We start from the raw sequence: 15,777 nt of genomic DNA, 5'->3' as shown, positions 1-15,777 counted from the left end.
CATATTAATTGAGTCAATTAATAGCTCTCTACAAGGGCCTAATCCTGCTCTCACTGAATTCAATGGCAAAATTCTCACTGATTTCAGGCCCAAAATATTGGTCTAGATACAACAAAGCAACGAGCCATTCAAAGGGAAAGAGATATACATCATGTTTCTTTGTTAAAAATGCTTTATTTACAAACAAAATATAGAAATGAGCTTATAGAAATGTCAACAGGACACAAAAGGAATTTTATATCTGTTGCATAATGCATGAACAAATTAAATCTCTTTGAAAATAAAAGGACACTGTGGTTTCGGTTTTTCTAAAGACTACTAGCTCCCTTGCCTCAAGTAGTTTTTACCCTTTCATTGGGCCGAAATCCCCTTGAGGTGCATTACCTGTTATTTGTCAATTTTACAGGCAAAATACACCACAGGAGAGAAATGAGTTGATTCTACAGAGAGCATGATTGAAATGTTACATTTGAGTCCTTTTTATCTATTTGGGAAACAGCTGATTGTGCATCAGAGTTTTGCTGTGTGAAGAATTTGCCCTGCTGGGTTTCTGAATGAACACCTTGGACTCCAAAGAAGCGGTTCTGCTGCGTCCTGATCCTCATTGTCTTCAATGGGCTTTGGCTTAGGTTCCTAGTGACCACCAGGGCCAGACACCCCTAAGGAGAATGGATGAGCAGGATCTAATCTTCCTCCATTACTGGATCCCTACGTTTTAGAAGTTTGAGGACAAAAATATGTTATATCTTATTATTTTTGTCACCAACAGTTGGGGCCACCTATATTACTGTATAAATATTTATGGTGAATAGTAAAGTAATCTTTAAAGATTGCTCTGTGGTGTTAGAAGGAGACTCGTATGTTTTATGCCTTATTCCTGTATTAATAATTTTTGCTATTAATAGCTAATTTAGCTATTTTTATTTTAAAAAAGCTGTCTCCCAAGAGATGTCAACAGAATGAAATGGGCTAGGCATAGAGCAGTCTGCTACTGCTGAGATTTTAAAGGGGAGAATGGAAGAAGAGAGATTGTTGATTCATCCATCAGCCCCCATCCTTCCACACACTCCCCTCTTCAGTTCCTATTAGGGGTTTATTTTGGCTCCCACTGAAGTCAATGACAAAACTGCCACTGACTTCAAATGGAGCAGGATCGAGCCCCTAATTTGCACCTACTTGTGATGGCATTTCTTCAGCTGAAAAAAAAATCACAAAGGGGCAGTTTTTCAAAAGACCTCAGCACCCACAATTGGGCCAGATTTTCAAAAGAGCTCTCATTGAGGCATCTAGATGAATGGACAAAATCTTCACAAGTGTTCAGACCCTAGCAATCTCCATTGTTCTCATGGAAGCCCAAAGGAGTTGGAAGCAGGGCTGGTCAGGAAAGGGAAAACATTTTGCAGAAAAAGTTTGAACATGTCAAAGTCATTTTCATTCTGCAGGTTTTGAGAAGCAATGAGCTTGCACTTAGCTCTTTTAGGAAAAAGTATATGCAAAATTGTGAGGTTTCATTTTTTTCCCCTCAAATTTTGTTGTTTGGGGTATTTTTCTTCAGCTTTTGTTACTTTCTGCATTGTGTCCCCTCTTTTTCCTCTGTTTCCTTTTCACTACTGAAAAAGGGAGAAAGGAAAAAAGGGAGGAAAAGGGGTGTAAAAAATATAAACTGAAAAACTAACAATTGAAAAAAACACTGTTTTTCTTTTCCAGTGTTGACAAGAAAACAGAACATTGTAAAAACAAACAATAAAATTCACAAAAAGTTCTGATTCTGAAAAAGGCCATTGCACAAGAACTACAGGATCACTTGTAATTCAGTAGTCCCTATTATATTTATAATCCCATTAAAAAGAAAGAGGGGGGAAAGGGAATAAATATTTAAATCTTAATGTCTGGAATGTTGTCTCTTCAGAGCACAAAAGTTAATGGGAATTACTATGTGCACTGAATGGTACACAGGTTCCTGAGTAATTAGTAATAAGCTATTGTACATTAATAATGGAATAATACCTTTTTTCCCAACCTACCTTTACAGGGCACTTCTTTCAGATTCATGTCTCTGTGTCTAGAAAAACAAATTGAAAGAGAATGAAATATAGAAAGACAGCAGTGAAGCAGCGGGCACAAGGCATCTCCTCATGTTCCTGTGCTGGCTGGCTGCATCATGGGTAGCAATGTGGGACGGTATGAAGGATGGCCAGGGCAGTTACATCCTCCCTGGCGCAGATGGATGGGAATGGAATGGGGTGAGGACTGGGAGGGGCCTTGGCTCCATCTGCTTCAATGTACCATAGCTACACCGGTGTGTTGGGGAATGTATACAGAGCTATGTAAAGGCCCGTTAGAGTTTACACCCTTTTTGAAACACTGGGGGAACCAAGAAAGAGAGTGTGATGCCCTGAAACACAATCTCTCTCCCAGGCTGCTCAAAGGGCAATGCAACAATGTGAAGCTCCTTACTTTAGGCTTGTGACAAAGCCACAGTTCAGCCCTACATACGGTAACATATGAAACTAAACTTTGGTGTGTTAAACGTTCTTCAGATGTGTGGCCATGTTGTGGAGATGATCATTTTATTTTCAATCCACAAATTTGATACAAATCATGGAATACTGTGATTCTCCTTTGAATTGTTTAGCCCTGGAGGTTCCCAGGTGCTAAGATAAAGATAAACTTCTCTCCTAGCTTTGTATAATGGAGGCAGATTTTAAGCACCACATCAGAAATGTATTTGTGATAATCATTTTCTTTTAAAGTTATCTCAGATAGCTCAGCAGCTGTCAGAGGGCTTTGCTGACTCAAAGTACTTCACAATCTGACAAATATTATCTGTCTCTAACCACACACCACCACCAAACAACCAATTTATGTCAAACCATATCTTTCAGACTGGTTTACACCAATCTACTGCAAAGCAGTGAGAAATACACAGAGAAATAGAATAGTCCTAAAATATTTGGGGGAAATTTTCAAACCCCATCAATCAAATGTGCATGTGCAAACATCTGTGTGTGCCCTTTAAATAATCTAATGTCTGTTTATGCTCAAGTATTTAAAATTAGTATCCCTAACACACATTGGGGCTTTTACATTTTGGGGGTACCACATACTTGCCCACTTAAATGTTAAAATTTCTAAAATATACATGCTGTTGCCTGATTTTAGGATATTAATAATATTCTTTAGATAATATGAGTTATATACTCACCAATCTGAGTGAGTTAATCTGATCAGAAGATAATAAGATTCTTGTCCCAGAATCAGGCGACACAGAATTTGCAAGGACCCTAAGGATTTATGATAAGGATATGCATACTGAGAACATAATGCAGCCTTAAAGACTTTTATTCAGATAAATGGAATAGTAATGGACTAGTAATCAAATAGTAATTGAATAATCAATCCATTACAAAAACAGTATTATTGTTGTAGCAGTATATGTGGTATTATATATTATAAAGGTTTCTTGATTAACATACTCACACCCTTTCTGGATAACCTGGTGGTAAGAGACAAAGGACCAGCCTCGCCTCTGGCATGCCAAAAGAGTCCAATGATTCAGGTTTCTCGAATCTTGAGTGGGAGGTGAATAACTTAGTAGAAGCTAGAGCTAAAGCTATAGAAAGACTATAGAAGCTAATTTAGAATTTACTTAAGAATTAACTATGAAAAACGAAATAATGAACTAAACAATGAACGAACTTATCTAACATGGTGGATTGCCCTTCTTATAGAACCTGAACACTAGGTGCCCTCCTTGCATGTCCAGACTTAACTTCCTCACCTACAGAAATATCAGGGCACATTTACTCTATAGGCTGGCATGTTCGTGCGTATTAATGACATATTCATTGTGACCATTAGCTCATTCTCACCTCTGTTATTTCTGGCCTAACCAGTTATTTCCATGTTATTTGTAGTGTACCACTTAAGTCTGAAAAGGGGAATGAACTTGGGTGGCCCTACCTACACCAACTTGCTTTAAATTGCTCACTTATCTATGTTAAAGGTCACAAACATATATATAATCTATTCTTTAGCTCATCACCACCTATATAGGCTAAAGGTCTCGAGTATATGTATGCTAACTTGCCTCAGCTCAACATCGAGGATGTGGCCGGTATGTTGCGTTACAGCCAAAATATTCTAATACAAATTGATAAACCTACTATAATAAAACAAATGATCAAACCCATAAGAAAAGATATATAGGCAAGCCAGCAGGCTAGTCCTATAGGCTACACATGCATACCCCAATCCTGCAATCAGATCATGTGCAGGGAACCTTAACAAATATGGGGAAAACCCAGGACAGAGTGCAAAGTGTGGGTGCAACAATTAGGATCTGTAAATTTTCTTGCAGACAAGTGGAGGCTCATGATCAATTCAATGAAGCAAATTTGACAGATTGTGATGTGGTGAACATCTGAGTTAAAGTGTTAACAAATGCCTAAGTGACTTAGGAGCCTGACCCATTTTCAAAAATTACATTACATTCACAAATCGCTTTTGAAAATGGAATTTAGGCTCCTCAATCACATAGGCACTTTTGAAAATTGTACACTTAGTCTCTTGATACATTGCTACTGGAACTAAAATTCTGTTTTTTAGACAGGCTGGTTGGCACATGAAGGCACAGATTAGGAATTCTTTTAAAAGAAGGATTTTCTAATGCTACTGTGGAAAACCATCTATTCCCACTTGAACCTCAACAACAGGAAAGGGACTTGATAAGTAAACTGTTCCATAATACTTTAACTTAAAAATTTACCCCTTCAAGAGCCTTCTCATCTCAGAAACTGTGGAAACTGATATTTTATAGTATTTCCCTTTGATTATCTTATTTAGGGCTAGATTTTCACTAGCCCTAATGTGGCTATGCAGGGAAGTAGGGGTGAGTAAAGCCTCCCTACCCCATCCCATGCACAGCAATGTTAGGTTTACCTAGGCCATGTGTAGTACAGGAAGAGCAGTGGCTTCATGCTGGACCTGTTTGAAAAATCCAATTTTATTTCTGTGAATAGTTTTGAATGAAAAAATTTCAACCAGCTCTACTGCAGGCCTGATATTTCTCCCTGTCAGTGTGTGGGGAAGGATGAGGAATGGGTGGTGCCAGAGCAGTGACTTTCCTTCCTACGTGTTGACCAGCAAAGTTGACCAAGGCCAAGGGTGCAGTAAGCTGTATTTCCAAATGGGGTGATGTAAATTACTCCCTCTCCAGTGAACTAAATCAAATTTCCTGGACTTCATGTGGACTCAGTCTCACCCTAATTTAGCAGCTGCATTCCAATTTTTAATCTGAGCATTAGTAAGCTTGGAAATACTTCCATGTTATACAGTAGGGAAGTATTTGCTGTTCTTGTGAAGAAATCTTGCTGATTTTCTGAAACAGCCAGTCATTTCTTTATTATCATTATAGATGGTTGAGAAGACGGTATGAGGTCAGTGGGGGTCTTGCCTTCTGGCAGGATAATTAGTACATCTATATGACACATGCTGACTTTGTCTGGTCATAGCTGAGGTGATTCTGTCATCTGGATCAGCAACATTTGAGTTTTACCAGCTCATAGACCACTTTGCTCAGGTGGACTTGTGGTTGTTAAACATCACAGTCCTTTTGGAGTCTATGGAGTCTATATTTTGCGTTTATCAGATACAGCCTTAAAAGCACTCCAAAAATATATTAGTCTAGAACCATGCAGGTAAGAGTCTGCCTGGTCCCATGAGTGGGTAGAAGATTAATGCTATGGCCATGTAAGAAAAAAACCGTCACTTCCTTGTCATCCTTATTTAACCCTGCTGGGTCAGTGAAAGCACTCCCCTATGAATAATCAGAAATCCATGAAAGAATGTTATCCATAAGGTTAAAGGCTGATCCCAGTTACTCTCTTTATGTTGCTTCTTTTGTAATATTGTTCTGGTTCGGTAGGAGTTTACTATTCAGCCTTCATTCCTATACTTCATTATTTGCTAAGTTCCCATATTACCAAGTCATCACTAACACTGATTAACCATCAGTGATAAATCTGTAATAGAAGTCATAAAGGAACAGCATTCAATCCATCATATTCTTATTCTGACTCACTACATAGATTTATAATAAAAGACTGAAAAAGTTACAAATCATTTAATATATTTCCACTAGGGTATATTAACATACACTAAGCTAACTCAGCACATTTCTAACACTTTTTATTGGCTCTTTTGTCCCTTACGTTACCATTTATAGCTTAATCGACCTCTGAGGAAATTTTAATTCTCCATAAATTCCTACATTCTTACATCTTTTGTTGCTCTTTGATCTGTCTTTAGAATTCCATGTGCTGTACAAGGAGAATGGTATGACTGAGATGTGATGCAGGGTGCTCTGCCAGAAATGTTTATGTATATAATCAGATTTAAATATACTTTTCTAATCTCGCATAGAGAAAAAGGTGAAAGCTAAACCTTTCAGTTGGAATTACTGATCTATGAACTTGAACTTAGCGTAGATGCTATCTCATAAAAAAATCTATTAATTCTCCAGAATTCATGTTTTGGGGGATGAATGACACTGGCTTTTTACTCAAGCATTTCTGACAGCCTGGGATTATAATCAAACAGATCACACGTTCTCACTGCAACATTAATTTTAGTTGACATCTACAAAAAGCTTTTGGTTTGAGTCTTCTTTATGCTGCACGCTACCAATATTTCTGCTAACTAAAGAGATGAGTGGAAATCAAAAACAATGAAAAACTGCTGCACTTAAGGCAGACAATGTTTTCTACCAAATATGGCCTGAGTAAGGGAAAGAGCAAGTACTTTATCATGAGCAAAACTACAAGACGAAGAAATGCATTTAGTAAATTTTGACATTTTGTAACTTTAAAAGCCGTTTTCTCAAAGAAACAGCCCACATACTGTAGCTGCACAATAAACGTACATTATGCAGAAAAATATAATGGAGGCTATTGCTAACTACTTAGAAAAATAATTATGGGGTTGATTAAAAATTAACTGTACATCAAATATGTGGATTTATCAAATACTTTTATTTTTAACAGAAGTGAAGGGGAAAAAAACCAAGAAGTCATCAATTGTCTTGTTTTCCTACTAAAAGACAAAGCCAAATCCTGCTCTCACTGAAGTCTGTGGTAGTTCTATCGTAGGGTTCAGTGGAAGCCAGATTCAGCCTGTGACCCAAGGCACCTAGGGCAGCCCACACTGAAAATGCCAAGGTCAGGGCAAGCTGAAAATAGGAGAGAAGATTCTCCCCAAACTGATGGTTAGATTCACCAACCAGTCACACAACTGTGCTTCTTATTCTCCATATTGGTTATCAAGAAGCTGGGGGGGGGGGGGGAGAAATCATACAGCCTCCTTTAGGTGCAACTAGAGGTACTGGAACCTATTTGCAATAGCAAAATTCCCCAACAGTAGATCAACCTTTGGGATAAAAATTCCCTTGTTAAAACTGTAGAAGGAGTCAGAAAGATGAGTAAAGCGTGATGCAACATGGAAACCAGGACACCACATATACGAATTCTGGTATGCCACTATCTGGTATTTTCAGTATATATCTCATGAACTGGGAAAGATCATAGGGGAGATGTATGAAATATATATTTGCTTTTTACACTTCACAAAATGTTTGCTACAAATACAATTTTTACAAAATTTCATGACATTTTGGCTACTAAAAATGTGTATTAATGCCCAGTTTGGGTAATGTCCAAGATTCCTGTGAAATTCTCTTTAATGTAATGAAATCATATTGTGATGGGTTGTCACCCCCGGGGTTCAGTCTGGGAGCCGCTGGAACCGCTGTACCCTTAACAATTCAGCTGCATAGGTCTCTCTCACGCTGCTCTGCTGGTGATTCAGCCAGCCTCTCCAGGCCCTGTTATCACCCAACATGACAACAGGTAGCGCCACACACCCAACTAAGTTACCTGAGTGCTTTACCTAAGCCACTTATGGATACACAGGAGACACCAGCCAATTTCCCAGCTCCCCAGCCTTGCACCCCTACTGGAGTATAAACTCAGAATTATACCATGTTGCACTGCACAGGAATCCGTACAATGCAAGCTCATTAATTAATTCCCCCTCGATCTGGGAAAGATGTGCAACAGCCTTTGTTTACAGAGCTGAGATTTTCCCAACTTCACTCAAAACACACTGGTTAAGATAAAACATAAAACAAGTTTATTAACTACAGAAAGATAGATTTTAAGTGATTATAATTTATAGCAAACAGATCAAAAGAGATTACCTAACAAAAAAACGCCAACTAAGCTTAATATACTAGATTGCTGATTCATATCCTGTCTGTCTTTCATCCTGACTGATGATACAAGAAGTCCACCTTTAGCCTGGTCCCAGGCATTTTCCCCACCTCAGTCTTTGTTCCTCAGGTGTTTCCAGGAGTCCTCTTATGTGGGGATTGAGGCCAAGAGATAATATCACTCCCCACCTTATATAGTGTTTCCATATGGCAGGAACCCTTTGTTCTAAGCTAAGTTCCCAGCCCAGTTTGTGGAAAAATACAGGTACCAAAATGGAGTTTAGTGTCATGTGGTCTGGTCACATTCCCTTGCATGCCTTGCTGAGGCATAGCAGCCATTATCTATAGGCTGTCTGGAGTGTTCTCAGGAAGGCTCACCAGGTTGGGGATAAGCTTCTCCTAAGACCTATTGTTTCCCTTAATGGACCATTACTTTAAATAGGCCCTTCACAACCAGCTGTCTAGACTGGAAGCATCTTGCCTAGTAGGTGTCACCCACGTGTAACCACATTTGAAACACGGATACATAGTCAATATTCATAACTTCATATACAAAAATGATACATGCAGACAAATAGGATAATCATATTCAGCAAATCATAACTTTTGAATAGACACTTTACATACCATATCTTGTTCAAGATACATCATAACTATGTCATAATCATATCACAATGATACCACTATGACAAATATGGGGTGCAGTGTCACACATAGATTCACTGGAGCCATATCTGCAACCAAAATAGTTTTGCATGCTGATGAAAATGCCAATGGGACATTTTCCAAGAGGAAACACTTGTGAAGAAATGTCTTCCATCATAGTGCAAAATTCAAAATTGGAGGCAGACATACTAAGGGCCAATTCTGCAGTGTGTTGATACCAGTAAAACCAGAGGGCTCGCAGTGCTTTCTAGAAGGGAGAGTAAGATTCATAAATGTTAAGGCAAGAAGGAAGCCTTGTTATCATCTAGTTTGATCTCCAGCATAACACAGATCATCACAATTCTTCCAGTAATTCCTGGATAACAATGACTTGTGGTTGAACTAGAATAAAATGCCTTCCCTTTCATTCTGTTGGTGTGTAATGTTCAAAGGTACCTCTGTTTTTACAACTGTCTCCATGGCAATTCAGTCACTCACTAGCCCCTTTTTGGGACCTAATCCAAAGCACACTGGAATGGACCTCAGTGGCTTTGGCTCAGACCCTGTATAGCACTTGTGCTGTATTTTATTGGAACTAATAGTGTAATAATTTTGTAACATTTCTCTACACATGGAGAAGAGTAAAAAGTCCTCTCTAACTACACAGTTCTAAAATTTCTGCTGCAGATAATTTTTGTTCAAAAACATGGATAACCCCATGGAATGCACTTGTGTTCATAAAATTGTTCACAATACAGTACAGTACTGACAACAGACACATAACATACAATATGCATAAAGTCTGTTGAGTTGTTGCAAGTTACAATATAATAACTAATCTTTTACCCGCTCTAGTATATTTGTGCTCATGACAGCCAGGAGTCTTGGAAGCAGTATTTGGTATCCTGGAAGAAATAGAAGTCCTGTATTTAGGTCATCTACACATATAAAATGGACTGTTTTTAATTCCTTCAGCATATTGACTGTAAATACTATATGAGACTGATGACATCTTAGTCAATGGCCTATACTCTGAAGATAAAAATGTGCTAACCTAGCACTCTGAGTAAAAATGTTTCTCTCCTTGGTGTTATCAAAAACTTGACTTGCCTTAAAAATTGTTAAAATTAACTACAGTATTTCTTTCATATGTGAAGAAAGAAAAACTGCATTATTATGAGAGATTTCAAACCTGGTACAGGAGGCATATTCTGGAGGTTTCATGCTTACAGTAGTAAAATGTCCTTGGAATTTCTAGAAATTATAGATCATCATTTTCGAACACTAAAGTGTCTCATTCAATATGGATTAATTGAATATTAGATCTCATTCTGATAGAAAATGATTGATTGCTGAATTAAAAATTAGTTCAAATGATCACGATGCCCTCGGAATACAGTCCGCACACACACGCACACGCAACTGGTGCTTTAGAAGGGTTGATTTCCAAAGCTAAAAATGATTATAAGCAAAGCTGATTGAGATCAAAAATGTAAACAGAGATGGATGAACAAAAATCAAGAGTTGTTAAGAATACTTAACTCTATGCCTAAAAAGCAACAATTACTCGAGTTTTTTTTTAAATGCTACTTCAGTATAATAAAAACAATAACATTCTGGTTAAGAGAGCATGTGAAAGCAGCAATAAAAATCAATATAAAACAAATGGGGAAAAAGAGGAAGTTGATGGTAATGAAAATAGATTGGAAATTAAGAGATGTAGGAAACTGATTAGGGAAGTTAAAGACATCAGTGAAAACTCTATCACCAATAGGGTTATGGACAACAGGGAGGAAACTAGATGAGGAGTTCATGTCATGTAAAAGTGTCAAATACTTTCTACTCCAACAGCAACTGAGGATGATATTAAACAGCATCTACTAATGCCAAAACATTCATAAATCAGCAGATGTGTGTAACCTGTTCTACCTGCCCCTGCAGAAGTCTCTGTATTAGACTATTGCATGTTTTGGATGTCATGACTAGGGAATAGAATCAGGGGAGCAGACACTGTTTGTGATTTGCCCTTTTGAGAGACTGCCAAATTTCTGAGCAGTTATCTGCAAGGAGTTAAAATTGCTCTGAGCAGTATTATCTCCTCCTTCATGCCCTTTATCCCCCTACAAGGCAAGAGGAGAAGATGCAGGCACAAAGGGATGGGTTCAGTAGCAACATGCCTAAATGAGTGGGGGGAAACCCAGGAAGGGACCATCTTTCGACACTGCAACTCTGGGATTCTCCGGATTCTTGCTCTTTTGCTCACAGCTATCTAGTCTCTTTAGTTTCTCCAACCCACAGCCACCCCTCACCATTAGAGTACAAATTCTTTCTTCTTTGTGGCAAGAATACAGGAAGCTCAGTGATGTGAGCTTCATCTCACTTCTCGCAGAATTTTTCCATGAGAAAAGAGATTCAGACTCTCTGTTATTTAGGTTTTAATCCTTGTGTAGCATGATGGGACTACTTGAAAAAATACTTTATCATTAAAATGGCCATACTGGGTCAGACCAAATGTCCATGTAGCACAGTATCCTGTCTTCTGACAGTGGCCAATGCCAGATGCCCCAGAGGAAATTAACAAAACAAGTAATCATCAAGTGATTCATCCTCTGTCACCCATTCCCAGCTTCTGGAAAACAGAGGCTAGGGACATACTCTCTGCCCATCCTGGCTAATAGCCATTGATGGGCCTATCCTCCATGAACTTATCTAGTTCTTTTTTGAACCCCATTATAGTGTTGGCCTTCACAATATCCTCTGGCAGTCATACCTATCTGCTTTGCACATGTACAAACATAGCACTTGTTTTGGATTTTGTACTAAAGAATCTGATCAAGGAAAGAAAAGAAAAGCAGTTGTTAGTTACATTTTACAAGTAAAATTGCAGAGGTTTACATTTCTTAGTACACATTTATGAGGACAGCATAGCAGTTTGACAAAGATTAGAGTGAAGGTGATTTTGCGTGTCAAAGGAGGCTCATTAATATTTTATTCCAAACAAGAGCAAGATATGATCAACCGAGAAAATAATATATTAGGAGTTTACTATGTTAATCTTTAGCAGAATGTTAGCACAGTCAGTTGTTTATAGCTTAAAAGGTATGATGTTTGGGAAAATATCTGCTCACATTATCATAAAACCTGTCTTTCTAATTTAAAAAGCATATTATTTTAATAGGCAACGAGACAATTAACATCCCTGCTGTGATCAGAGATTACAGAATATACAGTATACGAATTGTTATGCTTCACTGATTATATTTTTATTGCATTTAATGTTAGTTAAATGGTTGTAGAGAAAAGCTTGAAAAATTGGTACTGCTTCTTGGCCTAGACCCTTAATGAGGGGTTACAACTACAGTCTGTCCAGTTATTGGCCGAGAGATTGCATGGAGATTTTTGCATTATTATTATATAATACTTTCCTTGTGTATTTTAAATGTAATTGATCAAGCTCTTATGCCACAGCTCTGAAGAGCACAAAATATAAATAATGTATAAAACCTAAAATAAATATTTGTTCTGATGACTGGGTATGCCAGGCATTTGATACCCCCTGCCGAAGACCCTGCTGCCTTGGTGCACTGGCTCTGGGAAGCAGCTCTTTAAGAAAAGAATGGCAGAAAGTTTGGACCTCCAGGGGCTGCCTCCCGGGTCAGCTGCTCATGGAACCTGCAAGAGACTTAGTCCTCCAGTGGCTAGAAGGGTCGGGAGCTTCCAGAGGCCACTCAGGAGTCCAGGTAAGCATGGATGACTGCTTCTATCAGATGGTGTTCTGGCTGAAGCCAGGAAAGGGAAGGAAGGAGTCTCCCTCTGTCTTAGTCTAAGCAGCCAGGCTTTGTCACAGCCTGATCCTGACTGCAATGTTTGTTTAGGCCAATGAGAGATTTGATTTATTTTGTGGATTGCAAGATCCAGGCCAGCCATAGTGAGTTAGATATTAATAAAACCACTGAAAATTAGAAAAGCTCACCCTGTGAGACACCCATGGACTCAGATGGGCCATGACATTTCCCAAAATAAATTTTAAAAATCTATACTTTCTCACCCCAATCCACTCATATTTATATATATTCTGCAACAGAGATGCTGTAAAAGAGCTAATATTTGTGTTGTTGAATAATTTGAACATCATCTTGAAACGTGACAAGATCTTCTGAAAGTCCTTGTTCAAAGATTGTAAGATTCAGCTCATTATGTGGAAATGAGGGAAAGTGAAGAAAAATCAAAAAACCTTAATAGGATAAGTTTGCAAAGATGACACTGTTTATTTTTACAATTGTAACCCTTCTGTCAGTCAGAATTGGCAGCAACAAGGGCCAGGTTCAGTATCTAGGGGTTCCGTTCCAATAACACAATGCAAAACCAGCTCGAGCCCCCACCCAGTGACCTGGGACAAATATATACCACCCCCGGCCCCGGGTGCCTCTAAGAGGCAATACTTCCCCTCTCGCAAGCACAGAGTATGAGTGTAGCAAAAGCCTTTTAATAACAGAGAGAAACAATGTGGCATTATGTTGAGGAAACACCACCAACAGGATTCATAACACAAATCATGAGCAAAAACCCACCCCAAGCAAATTGGGCAGTGTCCTTTCCCTTTGGTTCTTGAGTCCAGCAACCCAAAAGTCACCCAAAGTCCTAAAAGTCTAACAACCTAAAAGTCTCTGTCCCTGGTCAGCGCAGCCCCAGAGTTGGAAAGTTTATCTGCAGAGTTTTACCTCCCAGCCTGGGTGGAAATGGGATGGGGGGGTTAAGGGGCATCTTATGTGGTCTAAAGCCGACTGCCCCGCCTCTTCATGGGGCTCCGCTCTGCTCCGCCAGCCGTCCCACGAGTCGCTCCGCTCTGCCAGCCGCTCTGCTCCGCTCCACCATCTGTCCCGTGAGCCGCTCCAGCCACCCCACAAACTGCTCCACTCGCCGCTCCTCTCTGCTCCACTGGCCGTCCTGTGAGCCGCTCCAGCCATCCCACAAACTGCTCCGCTCTGCCCTGCTCTGCCAGCCATCCTGCAATAGATCTTCAGGCCCCCCCACTACTTAATACAGCATTCAGTGACTTCAGCTCTTAATAATTTTAGCTCTTTAGTGATTTCAGCTTGTAGTAGGAGAGCCTCAGTGCTGGTGCACCATTGGCCTAAAGTGAATTCAGCTCAGCAGCCTGTCACTAGACTCCTAATAGAATCAAAATTAGAATCATAGAATCATAGAATCATAGAATATCAGGGTTGGAAGGGACCCCAGAAGGTCATCTAGTCCAACCCCCTGCTCGAAGCAGGACCAATTCCCAGTTAAATCATCCCAGCCAGGGCTTTGTCAAGCCTGACCTTAAAAACCTCTAAGGAAGGAGATTCTACCACCTCCCTAGGTAACGCTCTGATATTAGCTCTGATATTCCACAGTGGAGAGAGTGCAATTGGTTTTTCAGGCCCTCACCACCAGGTACTAATACTTATCCCCAGCCTTTCTCAATTCACTGGGTTTTGGAACCCATGACCCTTGCCTAGCGGTTTCAATGAAGTCACACGAATGAGGGTCATTCTTGTCAGTTGCCAGCTTGTGCAGACAAGGAGTGACTGGTTCACATTCTTTTCACATTCATTTTGAGAGTGCTGCTGAGTTGATGGCGAGTCCCTCCATCATAACAAAAGGCCAAGTACAGTTCCACTGTCCTTGATTCGCATAATCAGGATAATAACAGTTTATTCTTCCTGCCCCAATAACAGAGAAACTGGGGCTCTTACAGTAGCCAAAGTGACCATCTAGGCAGGGTGGGTGTGCCTATGCAAATGAGATCAGCCCCTGAAGTTCTTTTCCACAACCCGCCACAACTCGCCACCAGATGTCAGGGTAGAGCTCATCCTGACTCTGCTATAATCATGTATAATATGCAAAAGGAAGTATAATAGCTGCACTGAAGAAAGGGAAAGTGGCCAGCAGACATAGTATCTCCTTGGAATTTCTTCATCAACTAGGCCCTAGGGGACTCCAATGACTGGTGACACTGTACACCAAAACCATGGATTCTGGATGCATCCCAAAAACCTGGCGGGAGGTGATAGTCATTTCCATACTCAAACCAGGCAAGCCAACCAATGACCTGGGAAGTTATAGGCTGATATCACTCCTGTGCACTGCCTACAGACTCCTGGACTGTATCACTCTCCGGGTAATCAGTCCTCTCATCGAGTCAGTGATCCCCAAAGAACAAGCAGGATTCCAGCCTAAACACAGTTGTTAAGACCAAGTTTTGGCCCTTGTAATGCACGTTGAGGCCAGATTCCAGAGGAAATTTGTGCTGTGGCACATTGCTCCCCTATCCATTTGCTGCGATACCACAACCTTTTGGGAATTTCAGAGGATCATGGAAAATTAAATTCTTCCATTCCACCAGGACCTTAACAATGTCCCTCACCACCACTTGAAGTCACTTAAGCCCTTTTGGACCCATGCATTTAAACTTCAACAATGCAACTTCAACCCTGATGAAGCTGGGAAAGCTGAATGGAATTCACAAGAAGTCACAACTAAACACCTTGTGAAAGACCCGATGCAGAAGATCCCTGGCTTCAATCTTCCACGAAGTTCATTGGCAACCCTAAAGGGTATCTGCATAAACCATGGCAGATGCAGATACTTGCTGCACAAATGAAAAATTAAAGGCTCTCAGTGTGTGACTGTGGTCACCCAGAACAGACCATGGAACATATAATAACTCAATTCCCAATTCACAAATACGAAGGAGACATCACAACAATACACTCTGCTATTCCAGATGCAATTATCTGGCTTAACCATCTAAATGTAAAATTATAATTGTTGCTCTATATTTACATCAGCCATATGAAGAAGCAGCAGCATAAGGATCC

At 39.8% G+C, this 15,777-nt stretch overlaps 1 long non-coding RNA gene across 2 annotated transcripts in view; it reads right to left on the bottom strand.

Moving 5' to 3' along the window:
• Positions 1-205: 205 nt before the first annotated feature.
• Positions 206-15,777, bottom strand: part of LOC122466339 — a 101,905-nt gene continuing 86,333 nt past the window's right edge. The window contains exons 2-5 of one of the 2 annotated variants that reach the window (XR_006291758.1): positions 9,758-9,816; positions 3,206-3,284; positions 2,025-2,062; positions 206-708 (exon numbers count right to left, since the gene is read on the bottom strand). This is a non-coding gene — a long non-coding RNA (uncharacterized LOC122466339). Of the gene's footprint in view, positions 709-1,582; positions 1,611-2,024; positions 2,063-3,205; positions 3,285-9,757; positions 9,817-15,777 lie in introns of those variants that run through there. The other variant, XR_006291759.1, reaches the window with a different exon arrangement.

Source organism: Chelonia mydas, chromosome 1, assembly GCF_015237465.2.
Source record: "Chelonia mydas isolate rCheMyd1 chromosome 1, rCheMyd1.pri.v2, whole genome shotgun sequence".
NCBI lineage: Eukaryota > Metazoa > Chordata > Testudines > Cheloniidae > Chelonia > Chelonia mydas.
The sequence above is the reverse complement of the archived record's forward strand: the minus strand, read 5'-3'. Positions and strand labels throughout refer to the sequence as shown.